The sequence below is a fragment of the Astatotilapia calliptera genome, chromosome 16 (assembly GCF_900246225.1).
Source record: "Astatotilapia calliptera chromosome 16, fAstCal1.2, whole genome shotgun sequence".
Lineage (NCBI taxonomy): Eukaryota > Metazoa > Chordata > Actinopteri > Cichliformes > Cichlidae > Astatotilapia > Astatotilapia calliptera.
Genome location: NC_039317.1, coordinates 20273652 through 20289010, shown reverse-complemented (window position 1 = coordinate 20289010; position 15359 = coordinate 20273652). Strand labels below are relative to the sequence as shown.

At 41.2% G+C, this 15359-nt stretch overlaps 1 pseudogene; it reads left to right on the top strand.

The window, feature by feature from the left end:
* The first annotated feature begins 25 nt into the window (after positions 1-25).
* Positions 26-15359, top strand: part of LOC113008443 (sodium channel protein type 2 subunit alpha-like) — a 54296-nt pseudogene continuing 38962 nt past the window's right edge.

The window sequence follows — 15359 nt, the reverse complement described above, 5'->3', positions numbered from 1 at the left end:
GCTGTTTCTTATAAGCCCGCTAATTGTCAACTGGGAAGGTGTGGATGTTAGTGGTGCATTCCTGGACATCAGGTGAGATCCTACCCCAGAATCTACTTCACTACAAATTCATCTCATGTAAACAATAACGTGGCGCACAGCTTGACGTGAAAGGCACATACCTTTGACATTGCCTGACACACACACACACATAAATGCAAAAAAGGAGTTTTGAAAAAATCTCCGTTTTCGGTGATTCGAAACGCCATTTAGGTGTGGACGAAACAGCTGCGTTTTCAAAAATACTCGTGTAGGTGTGAACATAGTGTAAAAGAGTTAGTCGTTTATTTTCTTACTACCTGTCATTTATTGCAGATTACTTTTATTAGCTTAATTGTTTACTAAATGTTTGAGGTGTGAAATAAACCACTATGGAGAAAAATATGGATGTGTGTGGTTGGAGGATGTGTGTGTGCGTGCGTGCGTGCGCGCGGGGGGTGGGCTCGATCATTTTTCTTGTAAAACAAAGGGGGGCCTAGCAAAAAAAGTTTGGGAACCTCTGGGTTAATTGGTTAATCCAAATTGCCCATAGGTGTGAATGGTTGTATGTCCCTGTGTGTTGGCCCTGCGACAGACTGGCGACCTGTCCAGAGTGTACCCTGCCTCTCGCCCTATGACAGCTGGGATAGGCTCCAGCATCCCCCGCGACCGTGAAAAGGATAAGCGGAAGTGAATGGATGGAATATCTGAACTGTCACGTCTATTTTATTTACAGCCCATAGCCTATGGAATCATGGAAACCTTGAAACGAAACTGAAAAAAAATATTGTAACTGAAATAAATGTATTGAAAAATCTTGTATCGAAACCAAAAAAAATTGATAGTGAAAAACAATTAATTGAAACTGTTTTCGCTTACAATTTTTTTTTCGGTTTCAATCCATTTTTCAGTGTCACTCTGCTGGCACTGGTTTGGCGTCCGGGTGCGCGCTGGGGGGGATTCCGGCCCGCATGTATTTGCATACATTATAGAGGCCACTAGTGCTGACCAAGCTGCCATCTTTCTCTCTTCAAGTCTTTCAATGCCTGCTTCAATTTCAGCTTGACCCTCCAAACCGCAAGTAAGTAATAATTTTTTTGTCATCTTTCCTTGCTGTCCCACTGGACTGGACATTAGTTTAGTTTTTTTTAGCTAGGTATGGTGAAGTTGTGGTAAAATGCTGGTATTAGCCTATTCATCGTAGCAAGCTACCCTGAAGCTAATATTTGCTAAATTTAGGGACACCCGTGTCTCTTTAGGAGTTGGAGGCCGGTGTTGAATGGCCCAAGATCTCATCAACAGGCAGTGTTGGATGCACGTATTTAAAATACAAAATATGAGTAAATGTATCCGTTACAGTTACTGTTCAATAGGTGATATTGAGAATACAGTTAGTTTGTTGAAATAAATGGATTACATGGCGGTATTTTCCTGTTTCATATGTTAGGCTATGGTCTCTCTATTTTTGGTAATTCCACGCTGGTGGAAACCCAAACAAAACTCGCAATAAGAGCCTCTAAAAATTATTATACACAATGATTTAATATGAAGGCAATAGCAGAGTGTTACAGGCATCGCCCTAAACAATGTAGCCTCATGGGCAGTGTAGTCCGTGCTGCAGGGAGAATGGACTGCCATACCCGTTATGTGTCTGTGAGCGAGGGAGGGAGAAAAAGGAAAAGTACGAGCTGTTACGGAGCAGAAACGGGAGCTGGAAGCATGTAAATATAATAATAACCACTGCAGCCAAAAAGAGTGTCTGACGAGCCCAGCTGTAAGTAAGCTGTTAAGACTCGACTGTACATCGTGTTCGTGTTTTGGTCCGAAACAATAAGCAGCCTTTCAACGCCTCTCTCTGTCTCTCGCTAGCAAACTTGACCCAGACAACAAAGTAAAGCTAGTTTTCAGCTAGGAGCCCGACACGGACCTGACATATTAGCCAGAGGTCCCTTTACTACGGTTCGGAGCCGCGGACCTGTTTTATATATGCGCTGAATAGTTTTCTACACGAGATCGCTGCAAAAAGTGCAGCCTTACCTAATGTCCACCCTACTGTTACTCATTTATATTAAGATTTTAACATCTAGTTGGTATTGGTATGGCGAGTAGCCTTCAGTAATAGTAATAAATCACACAGCAATAGTACATTCATGTAGTTGTAAAGTATTCAGAATACATTACTTCTATAATCTTTGGCTGAATACATTTTAAAATTAACCTTCCCAACACTGTCAACAGGTTAGCACCTCATACCACAGTGCATCAAAGCAGTCTCATGAGTGCTGGGAAGGACAAGCCCAGAGCCCAAAACAGACAGTGCAGGAGATGACAAGGTTAGTAATTGTATGGTGAAAATTATACTTCTAGTTATCTTGATTGGCAAAAGAAAAGTAAATACAAAATCTGCTTCTCACATATACGGCATATAGGGCATTTCCAAGATTTTTTTTTTTTTTTCCAAAACTTCTTCAATTTCTTTCATTACAGCTGTCCTGTGCCAGATGTTCTGTTGACCCACAGTGAGAGGAATCATTTCAGAAACACCAGGAAGACTGAAACTCGTCGCCAGGATCAAGCAGGGCTCGTGATCTTCACCAGCAGCTCCCTCACAAGAAGGATAAACCCAGCATTTCATGAACACTGATGGAGACCTTTGCTTTGTGTAATGTTAGAAGTACTCCGATAATCCTCAGAGGGTCTGGACTTTGACATAATATCATATCTTTAAGTCCTGTAGAAAGTTAAATATATGTTGTGCTCTCTGGTTACTCTGGTATGAATGACTCTGAATTACTTTATGATAAATAACACACTATTGTCAAAAAACAGGGAAAAAATTCCAGATCAAGTTTTTAGTTCAAATACAAGTAATAACCTTTGACTTTAATCAGGTTTTATTTAATTATGTCAGAGAAAACATCATGTGCTCTTCATGTAGCTGAGTACATTCAGTGTTTAAAACAGAAGTTGTGCAGGTCTGAGATCAGCAGTTTTCTGAAACACCAAACTGAGGTACTGTTAATGCTGATGTATAGTGACACAGTTACAGGGGTGATTAATCCTTTTGACTTTTTGTCTTTAAATTTATCAATAAAACAGCTGCAGCTTTCACTGACAGCACATGTGGTACTTTAACCTTTGTACTGTTTTCTTCAGTTAATTTTGGAGTTACTACAAAGATTGAAGACATAGGATGATCTGTCTGCTGTCACTGGGTGGTGCTGAGGTCTGAATCTGAGGATGGCTCCTGTAATCACAAACAGAACAGAATCATCACAAACTGAATGTTACGGTTCGGCGTTGGCAGTGTATTGTTTTAGGCTTTTTGTTTTGGCGTGACTGTTATGTGTTTCCTGTTTTACTTTGAAATTCTGTGTTATCTTAGTGTTCAGTTTACGTTTCCTTGTCTCGTCAGGTCTTATTTGCCCCAGCCGTGTATCCCTCCTGTGGTCCATTCCCTAATTGCTCCTTCTATGTATTTAAGCCCTGTGTATGTCATGGTCGCGATCCCCCCGTTGTAAATAGTTTGGCGCCTTGTGTTTGGTGATGTAAATAAATGTCGTATCTTGCTTTAAATCTCGTCTTGGGATTATTTTTGTGGAAGTTGCACGCCGGTTGCCTAGGCCGGGGTGTAACACTGAAATATAAAGTTTATCTCAAATCTGAAATAGAGCTGATCCTTCTCTGTCCTCACACACTCGGGATCTGAAGTTGTTCAGTCCTACAGTTCTGCCGACAGCTGTTTATTTTTAATTTGTTTTAAAGGCCTTATATACTAACACATTTTCTAATATCATGTTTACCTTTGAGTTGTTGATGCTTTATAAATGGACATCTGCAAAGATGAGATGATGGAGCAGGTTTCAGTCGAGGTTCAGTCTGCTGCTGCATCCTGGTCACAACATACGGAGGTGTTATCAGCTCAGTATTGAACAAGAAATATTAATGTTTCAAGTTATTTGTCCTAAAGCAGCGGTCTCCAACCTTTTTTGCGCCACGGACCAGTTTATGCCCGACAATATTTTCACGGACCGACCTTTTAAGGTGTCGCGGATAAATACAACAAAATAAAACCAATACCGGTACCGAAAAAAAGATTTATTCATAACACACAAAAGACCCAGGAAAACCAAGTTAACGATAAAAACGATAACAAAATAACGCTGAAAACCCATAAAAACCCTGAAAACCATACATTTCACACCTGAGCCTCAACTCTCGCGGCCCGGTACCAAACGGCTCACGGACCGGTACCGGTCCGAGGCCCGGGGGTTGGGGACCGCTGTCCTAAAGGATGCAAGCTGTACAGAGTACTGCACATGTGACTTTGTGAACATAACTCATTAAAAATAATTCGGACAGTTTAACCTGAATATTTGTATCAAACTCAGTAAAAAAAATGCTATAAAAAAAAATCAGCGTGTGATTCTTACTCTGAATCTGAATAAGTACGCGGGACCACTGCGTGCAGTAAGACCATCTCTTTTACTTCCTGTATTACCATTCCCCCGGCATGCATTGCCAGTGCGTAACACGTAATTACACAATCAAACAATGAACACATACTGCCCATACAACAAATGTACCAGAGACAATTATGAATACACCACAATCAGATGAAAAATGTAACATTTTAACTTAAGCTGACAAGCGGAAGTAGTTGGTTTCAGTACATAAGTATCGGGCTTTGCTATTTAATCCATAGCTATTGACTAATGAGGGGTTACTGAAGGTTTTTAAAAGTTGGCGTTAATGTCCTTCCACATGTGGAAAGCGACAGAAAACATGCTGCTGTTTGCACATATTTAATAATCAGCTCTGCACAGGAGCAGAAGCAGAGTCCAGCCTGTTGCTCTTACAGTATAATACTCATAATAAAAGTACCAGAGACAATTATGAATACACCACATCTCGCCTTTTAAACAAAAACAGAATATTACTTTTCTCAGGACAGAACTTCCAACCAGACTACCTCTTGATTCTTTTTTTTTTCTCTTTTTCAAAGCCATACAAGAACATCTGGCAAACAATCTGCATTACATTTTTAACCTTTTCTTTTTCTTTTCTTTTTTTGACAACTCTCTTTAGATTTATTTTACTGTGCTCTACAAAACCATTATAACACAGTTATATAACAACAACCTTTTTTTTTTTTTTTTTTTCTCTTACAGATCTAACTTTTTAGGTTTGACTATTGGCCTCCCTGACTTGGTTCTGACCACATCAGTGTTAACAGGTGTAGCAGGGATCACACTGGGTGTTTGAGGCTTCTGCAACACAGGCACATTAGCAGGTTCATGCACAGGTGAACTTAAAGGAATCAAATACACACGATTACGCCTCACAGTCCCTTGTGGTAACTCCACTGTTTATGATCGGGGTGTAGAGTGATTTTGGATAAGAGTGCCTGTAGTTTTGACATCAGTCGCCCAAACTTGCTCTCCTGGGGACAGGCTGCATAAAGGTTTTGCGCGGTGGCGCCTGTTGAAGTTTGCCATCTCCATCATCCTCTTCTCCCTTTCCTTTTGAGTGAGCAGTGCGTTGTCCGGCAGTGTAGGCTCCAGCTGCGATGGAAGCATCGGCAGTGTGGTTCGCAGACGTCTGCCCATTAAAAGCTCTGCAGGGCTGTATCCGGACTGCAGTGGTGTAGCTCTATAGGCAAGAAGAGCTAGATAAGGATCAGCTGCTTTTTTCAGAAGATTTTTTACAGTCTGCACAGCACGTTCTGCTTCTCCATTACTTTGCGGAAACTTGGGACTGCTTGTGATGTGTTTAAAGCCGTATGCTGCTGCAAAGTCTGTAAAGATTTGACCTGAATACTGTGGCCCATTATCAGACATGAGGACCTCTGGGATGCCATGACGGGCAAAGAAAGATTTCAGGTGAGTAATGACGTCGTTTGATTTTGTCCTGTTTAACAAAGCAATCTCAACAAATCTAGAGTGATAGTCAACAGCGATAAGGTAAGTTTTCCCTCCCAGCTCGAAAAGATCTGTGCCCACTCTCTGCCATGGGTGGGCAGGGTATTCTGTTGGCATGAGTGGCTCACTGTTATTGTGTCTTTCTTGAATACACGTTTTGCCCTTGAGCACAATCTCAGAGATTTGTTGACTCAGCCCGGGCCACCACACTGTTTGGTGTGCACGAGCTTTACATTTTACAACACCTTGGTGTCCTTCGTGTAGTTTTTCCAGCACCTCGTTTCTCATTGCTGAAGGAATGATAAGCCGTGTGTCTTTTAACAAAAGGCTGTCTTCAACAGTGAGCGTGGCTCGGTCAGGCCAGTAATTTCGCAGTAAAGGCTCTTGTTTTGCATGTTCTGGCCAGCCTTCGGTGCACATGTCCATGACGCGAGCACACACACTGTCGCTTTTCAGTTGTTCCTTCAGTGTTTGCATATATGATGAACTGACAGGCATGTTTGCTACAATACTGTCCACATATATGTCTGTGCTTTCCATTAGCTCTTTGTCTGACAGGTTCATTGGTTTTTTTCTGAGGTGAGCGGGACAAAGTATCTGCTGTCCAGAGCGATTTCCCTGGGGCGTACTGCACAGTGTACGAGTAACGCATGAGTCTCATTCTGAATCGCTGGATCCTGGGTGGCAAGAGATCCAGAGCTTGTCCTCCCAGTAAGGAAACGAGAGGTTTGTGGTCCGTTTCAAGACAAAAATGTTTACCAATCAGGAAATCACGAAAACACTCACACGCCCATGTTGATGCCAGTGCCTCTTTTTCCACTTGTGCGTATCGTGGTTCAGTAGGAGAAAGGGACCTCGATGCATACGCTACTGGTCGCCATCCTTCTTCCCACAGCTGCAAAAGAACACCTCCGAGACCATAGGATGAAGCATCTGCTGATACTTTATTGTCTCTGTTGGGGTCATACATTGCGAGCACTGGGGGTGAGGTCAGGGCATCTCGTAATGTTTTGAAAGCTCTCGCTTGGTCAGTTCCCCAATACCATGCGTTCTTTTTGGAAAGAAGATCTCGCAGGGCTTTGTCTTTTTCAGCTAAATGGGGGATGAACTTGCCCACTTGATTCACCATGCCCAGAAAACTGTGCAACTCTGACACATTAGTTGGCTCTGTCATTTCTGTAATTGCCTCCGTTTTCTTCGGGTCAGGACTGATACCTGTATCCGCTATGATGTGACCCAAGAAAGCAACCTTGCTCTGGGAGAGCTCGCATTTTTCAACATTCAGCGTTATGCCTGCTTTTTCCAGTCTTTGCAGTGTAGCATGGCGACGGGAATCATGCTCCTGATGGTTACGTCCCCACACCAACACATCGTTAATGTGACACACCACTCCTTCGAGACCCTCGATGACCTCCGCCATCATGCGCTGAAAGTGTTCGGGCGCTGAGTTGATCCCAAACGGTAGGCGGTTAAAGTGGAACCGCCCAAAGGGTGTGATGAAGGTGGTGAGTTTGGCAGACTCATCGGACAGGGGAATCTGCCAGAAGCCCATGTTGGCATCCAGTTTGCTAAACACTTTGGCTCCTGCGAGCATTCCTAGACTTTGTTCAACCGATGGCAGCACATATTTTTCACTGCACACATACTCATTTAGTCCGGTAAAGTCTACGCAAAGTCTTAGCCTAGGGCTGTTTTTCTTTGGAACAACAACCATGCCGGCACACCAATCCGTTGGTTCCTCAACTCGGGTAATGACACCAAGCTCTTCCATTCATTGGAGTTCCTCCTTTACCCTTCCCATTAGAGGCAGAGGAATCCTTCGCGGAGTTTTGAGTGAGTACGGCACAGCATTCGGTTTGAGTTTAATGTGATAGGCCCGCTGCACTTTCCCTAGACCATTGCAAAGTTTAGGGTAAGTAGTCTTCAGAGTGTGCATTGAAACCGCGTCAACTCACACCAGCAGGCCAAGAGCTGTAATGGCGGGCAGGCCTAGCAGTGGAGTGCTCAGGTTTCTTATAACATAGACCTTCTCTGTTGTCTGTTTCGCTCCATAGTTGAGCTGTAGCTTTGTAAAACCTGCAACGTCCAGTGGTGTTTTTCCAGGGCCTAACAAAGGTTTTTCTGGCTGCTGGAGAACTGGTCTGTGTTCGTTAGCAAAAATCTTTGATAAGTCCGAGTCAGCAATTACAGTCACATCTGCTCCAGTATCCAATTTGAAAGTGATTTTTGCATCTTTCACTTGTATGATGGCTGTCCACGCCTGGCCGTCACTTGAAACTGAGCCTAGGAAGAAACCTTGCTCCTCTTCCTCCTCAATACTTTGCACTGTCTTGCTTTGTCTGCAGAGTCGCTGGTAGTGACCTTTTTTTTCCACATAAATGACATTTTGCATCATTTTCTGGGCACTCAGGTTTCGGATGTGGAGAGCCTCCGCACTTGTAGCATTTATTACTTTGTCTCTTGCTATATTGCTGTTGTGTTTTGACAGTTTTATTTTTGAACATGTTGAACTTTGTTTTGTCGTGCTTTTGTATCACTCTGTCAACTGTTTTTGCATTTACATGCATTACATTTGTTTCACTTCTCAAAGCTGACGGTTGCTTTTTGATTTCTTCTGACTGCCTGGCCATTTTTATAGCTTTATCCAAGTCCAAGTCTTTTTCCATCTGCATGCGCTCAGACAGCCTCGTGTCGGCCAAGCCCACTACTATTCTGTCTCTTATCAGTTCATCATGGAGCGGTCCGTAGTTACAGTGCTCTGCTAATGCATGCAAAGCAGTCACGAATGCATCAACAGTCTCATTCGGCTCTTGTTTGCGCATATTAAAACATGCGCGCTCATAAACAACATTTTTCCTGACAATGAAAAAGTTGTGGAAGCTATCTCTCACTTTAGCATAGTCCCGTTGGTCTACATCACTTAACTTTAGTCCTCTCAGGACGTCATCCGCTTCGTCTCCCATACAATATATGAGAGTGTTCACTTGGTTTTCCTCCGAGCTCGCAGACAGATTACTTGCCTGACGGAATCTCTCGAAGCGACGGACCCATCTTGTCCATTCGTGTGGTTTGGAAAAATCAAAGGGCTCCGGTGGTTGGATGCTAAACGTAGCATTGGGAGTGCTAGCCGCGGTGCTAACTCCTGCCCTCGGACGATCGTCTACGTCGTCATTCGGCATTTTGTTTCCACCTTCCCCTTCTCCTCACACTCAGCAGATGTATGGAGTCTTACAAGTCACACAGCACTTCTGACACCATGTGTGATTCTTACTCTGAATCTGAATAAGTACGCGGGACCACTGTGTGTGGTAAGACCATCTCTTTTACTTCCTGTATTACCATTCCCCCGGCATGCATTGCCAGTGCGTAACACGTAATTACACAATCAAACAATGAACACATACTGCCCATACAACAAATGTACCAGAGACAATTATGAATACACCACAATCAGATGAAAAATGTAACATTTTAACTTAAGCTGACAAGCGGAAGTAGTTGGTTTCAGTACATAAGTATCGGGCTTTGCTATTTAATCCATAGCTATTGACTAATGAGGGGTTACTGAAGGTTTTTAAAAGTTGGCGTTAATGTCCTTCCACATGTGGAAAGCGACAGAAAACATGCTGCTGTTTGCACATATTTAATAATCAGCTCTGCACAGGAGCAGAAGCAGAGTCCAGCCTGTTGCTCTTACAGTATAATACTCATAATAAAAGTACAGTAACCGTGGTTAGTCACTAAGCAGCCCGGTGCGTTTCTCTTGATTTCTTTAGTCATGGTAAATTCATTCACCTGCAGGGGTTAGCTAAACAAACTTTACAAAACAAGTTTCTCCGAAAGCCGAGTGCTCATTTTAGCTAGCTAAGGACCTAAATTATGGATTATCTTAAAAAACACATTTAATTTACCAAAAATATTGCGGTGGGGCCTCAGGTCCTCCTGTCCGGTAGTCCAATTTACTGAAGAACACCTCAGGCTGTCACTTTGAAATAGTCGGTAATGTAAACGCTGGACCTCTCAGCATCTGCCATTCCCGAACAGACACGTGCAAGTTTGTCCGTGACCGCAGCCGCGTCGTCAGTGTTTTCTCCAGTCATTGGTCAGCATTATAATATATGCAAATACATGCGGGTCGGAATCCCCGCCCTCCCAGCGCGCCCCCGGACGCCAAAACAGTGCCAGCAGAGTGAAACTGAAAAATGGTTTGAAACCGAAAAATGGATTGAAACCGGAAAAAAAAAATTGTAAGCGAAAACAAAAAAAATTACAGTTTCAATTAATTGTTTTTCACTATCAATTTTTTTTCCCGGTTTCAATACAACATTTTTCAGTACATTTATTTCAGTTACAATATTTTTTTTCAGTTTCAATATTTTTTTCGGTTTCGTTTCAAGTTGGCATCGTTCTGATTCCATAGAAGAGCAAAGACGTGGAGCCGTTACCGACATGGTGAGCTGAGCTCAGAGTGAATGAAAACATGATCCATAACAGCTGCGCTGTTCCTGTAATCACCACTAAAACCTTTACTGGGAAAATGTTAGCGGGAGTTATTCATCAAAGCACCTCATCAAGAAACGCTGAGACGAAGAAAAGCAAATTTTGTTGATGCTCCATCCACTGCCCTTTGTTTTTTACACAGCGAAAAATCTCCAGTAAGCCTCAAGATGTCGTATTAAAATATGCAGATGAACAAACAGGGGGGAGTCTAAAGGCATATTAATTTCAAAGCTTTCTTAACATTTTTCAGATTGAAAGTGAAATATATAATATATTTTTTAATGTATGAAATTTTATTAAATGGCATTAATATTTTAAAATATAAAAAAGAGATTTATTAGGCTGGACACTGAATTATCATTAATATTAATTAATGTGTAAAACATCATAATGTCTGTTTTCAGCAACACAAAAAAAATTGCCTCCTATTAAGAGACAACAGAGAAAAGGTCACTTGTTTATGCCTTAGTTTAGATTATTTTCTTTGACTTTGACCTTTGACTGTACTTGATATTATTTATAGATTTTTGCCTTTTCTGTTTTCTTTAAAAAATGTGATATGGGATGGGATGTACATTCAATCAAAGGGTTTAGTTTTTGCTTTTATTGTTGTTTTTTGACATATGTTGCATGCAGTTGAAATCTATCACAAACCACCTCTTATCTCATCTAAGTACAAAAACACACTTTGAGGTCATACAAAATTAAATATTAAAGATTGGTTACTGATAAACTAAAGAAGTGATACTGAAGCTTTGAAGTGGCTCATATCTTAAGCTGTGCATAATGAGCTGTACGCTGACAGAATGATGCATTCCTGTTTAGAGGTTACTCACTGCAGGCTGAGCTACAGGAAATCAAAGTTTATTTTATGTTTGCAGAAAATCATGTTTCTGCTTTTTAATTCCCTTTATACAGTATTGGTTTATTTATATAATACAGCAGCTGGATCTTTAGCTAGCAACTCACCATGCGACAAAATGCAACCAAACAGTTTGTCTACTTACTGATGTTTGTTAAGCTGAGAAATGCTGAATTACCTGCCAGTTAAAAAGAAACATCACTCACTTCATGCTTCCACCTCTTCTGTAGAGTTAGCTAGATGCTGAAGTAGTGTAAACACAACTTACAGTCACCTGCACTTTCTTAAACGCTATAAATGATGCTCTTGAACCTAAAGTAACAAGTCCATTTTGAAAATGTAGTAGAAAGTACAGATATTTGTTTATAAAGGTAGGGAGTAAAATTAAAGAGTTATCAGAAAAATGAATACTCCAGTAATGTACAGATAAAAAAAAGTGTTTCTACTTCGTTATTTCTGCCCTCTGACAACAAAACACCACTTTCTACAGTACAATATTATTTATTCAAATACTGTTCGTGAGCGTATTGGATTACGGTGTGGTCAAACACTACCTGTTTATGCCCTGTCCTTATCTTCAACATCATGCTGCTCTGTTGTATCATAATTGCTCCTTGGGGATAAATAAAGTCTTTCTGATTCTGACTACTTTTACAACATCAACAACATCAACAAAAAAAACCCTGTAGAATGAAGGAGGGCATCACATAAAAGCTTCCAGTTCATCAAATCTGACTGAGCAGTCCTTACCTTTAAAAACAATCACTTTTCTTCCTTGGTAAATGGCCTGCATTTGTATAGCGCTTTTCTAGTCCCTAAGGACCCCAAAGCGCTTCACACTACATTCAGTCATTCACCCATTCACACACACTGGCGATGGCAAGCTACATTGTAGCCACAGCTGCCCTGGGGCACACTGACAGAGGGGAGGCTGCCGGACACTGGCGCCACCGGGCCCTCTGACCACCACCAGTAGGCAAACATGGGGTTAGTATCTTGCCCAAGGATATTTGGCATGCAGCCAGGAGGCAGCCTGGGATCGAACCACCGACCTTCTGATTAGTGGCTGACCTGCTCTGCCACCTGAGCTACAGCCACCCATCCTTGCCTGTTCTGTATTATATGTTTCTTAATCTCTGGTGAAGTTATAGCACATTTTCTAAAAAAGTAACTTTTAGCTGCCCCCTTATTAATAGGGGGTCATCCCCTATATATGATGTGTTAGATTTTTACACCAGATGTAAACTGCTACACAATAGAGCTACTATCTGACTTTCTCCCAAGGAAATAAAGCAGCTGTACCTTTAGCTTACAGACAGATTGTGCAACACACTGAACAGAAACAGTGTGTGCGTTTTTTGATATTTGTTGAGCTGTTTGAAATTTGCTTCCGTGTTTAATTGCCACTTAAAAAAACATTACTCCCTTTTATCCTCTTGTGTGACCCTAGAGAGATGCGTAAGTGCAATGACCACAAGCTACTCAGATCAGTACTAAAACGCTGTTCTGGATCATTCCAGCCCACTTTAACCCCTGAATGTACTTCTATAAATGATGCATAAATTATGTGTGTGTGTGTGTGTGGGGGGGGGGGTTGTTTGTTGGTTTTTTTCCCTTTTTCTTTTCTTCATTGAGATAACAACTGGTGATGGATACACTAGAGGCTGTCTTTTATACGTTGTGGCTTCCTCCATTTAGGTTCAAATTAGTGTGATGCTTGAAAGTGTCCAGTGAAGCGCAATTACTCCCAGCAAATGTCTTAAACCTAAAGTACAAAGTAACAAAGTATTTGTATTTCATTATTACCCATTTCTGCTCTTGGAGAAAGAGAGTACATTCAAACTCGAAGCTTTTTTTTTGTTGCCTTTCGTTTCACACACACATTAAACCACAAAGGTAAAACTGAGTAACGAGGACAATTGATAGACCATTGAGTTTGTGACAATTGCGATTGCATTTGTATCATGCTAAAGCCAGAGAGAGGAACCCAGACAGATAGTAAGCAATCTGTGGGGCTTTTTAGTTCAGCTCAATTGAACCTCAACTTCAGTTCAATTACATTTTATTTATATAGCACCAAATCACAACCCCAGCATTCATATTTAATAGTGCATAGGTATTTCTAACACATCGTACCAGTCAGACCTATTAGTAGATCTAATTTTACCACAGCTGAAAGGAACTTGACAGGTGCATGACAGCTCATAATACCCCCAGTTTTCCTCCAATCAAAGAAGAGAAACAAACCTACCTTCCTCTATTCTACATTAAAACAATTGGTCAGTAAAAATCTGTTGAATTGCAAGTGATTAGTGAGAGGCAAGCCATAACATAACAAGTTTTCATTTGCATCTTTTAGCCAAATAATGGATGTAAAGACAATATAACTCTGCTGTTTATGCTGTTCTGTTTATCATATATTTTCTAACCCTACAGACTTTTTTCTTGTTGGAAGCTAGCTGTTCATTCTGAAGGTGTAGCAAGATGCAAAATGTGGCACAGTTGTTTATGCCACCAAGTCCAGACAGCTTCCGTCCCTTTAGTCGCGAGTCCCTTAAAGCCATCGAAAAACGGATTGCTGAAGAGAATGCCAAGAAACCCAAACAAAAGAAGGAAGAATGCAAAAATAAAATTAAGCTTACACCCAGCCGTGACCTAAAGGAAGGCAAATCACTCCCCCTTGTATATGGGGACATTCCAGATGGCCTGGTGTCGATACCACTGGAGGACCTGGATCCCTACTACAATAATCAGAAGGTAGGTTTGTTTGAATTTAACCTTGAGCACTAAGCTCAAAGTTTAGATCACTGCTCTGAACACAAGAGAATCAGGATTGGATTGTGCCTCATAAGGAAGAAGGCTATTGTGACAAAGAAAACATTTTTCCATTTAGATTAAGTCATCATTTGTGACACTGCATGCAGGTATTATTATGGTACTTTTGGCTTTAAAATGTAAAAATGATTTTAATGACATTTGTCATCAATATATAAAGGTGCTTATTAATTATTGCTGACATTTAGTAAGCAAGATATAACTACTCTTATATCTTAGTCAGCTGGCAGTAGTGTGCAAAAGTCTTGAACCACACTTGATTACCACTGCAAAGGAGGTAATGTTTTTGATATGTGCATGTGTCATTCTGTCTGTAAACACTTTTGATCTGACTCTGTTTTAATATTGATCTGAAGGTTAAAATAAAAATACTGCTTTAAAGAGCTATTTAAAATTCAAAACTACATTTCTTGCTGGCACTGATTGTATTGACAAAATATAGGTATACAGGGAATGATACTGTCATGGTCCTGGGTCATTTTGACCCAGTGTTCTTAGTTTTCCTGTGGTATTGTATTTTGTTCCTTATGTTCATTGGATTGTTTGGTTTGGTATTTGGATTCCCCCTGTGTCCATGCTTTTATTGTGGTGTTTGTTATGGTACCGTGTTCCCGTCCTTTGTGTTCTGTGTTCTCCTCATCCCCTTGTGTATTCATCCTTGTTCTCTGCCTCTCTCTCTCTCGGCCTCTTTCTCTGTGTACTGTGTTGTGTTTAAGGTCCACATCTTGGTGTCAGTATTTTCAGTTTCGTGTCCTCCCTGCTCGGTCATGAGTAATTGTCCTCAGCTGTGTTCCCCGTGTGTTCCCACTTCCCTCATTACCTTCTGTGTATTTATGTCAGAGTATCCCTTTGTTCTGTGTTGCGTTGTCCCTCTAGGTCAGGGGTGTCAAATTCAAATACACAGTGGGCCAAAATTCAAAACTGGAACAAAGTCGCGGGCTAACATTAATATTTATTGGAAAAAAAAAAATCTTCCTCTAGATATAAGAATGAATCTTTTCTTATGGACTCAAACACGTTTTGCTGAAAAACTGAATATGGAACAAGCAAAGCTTAATACTAAACAATATATATATTAACTGTATAATACCAGTAGGCCAGCTCTAATAGTAATTTGGTATGGCTTCGCGGGCCAAATGTAATTAGGGACAGAGTTTGACACCTATGCTCTAGGTTGTGTGCGTTCCCCTGTGACTTCCCAGCGCCTCAGCTTTAGTTTCTCC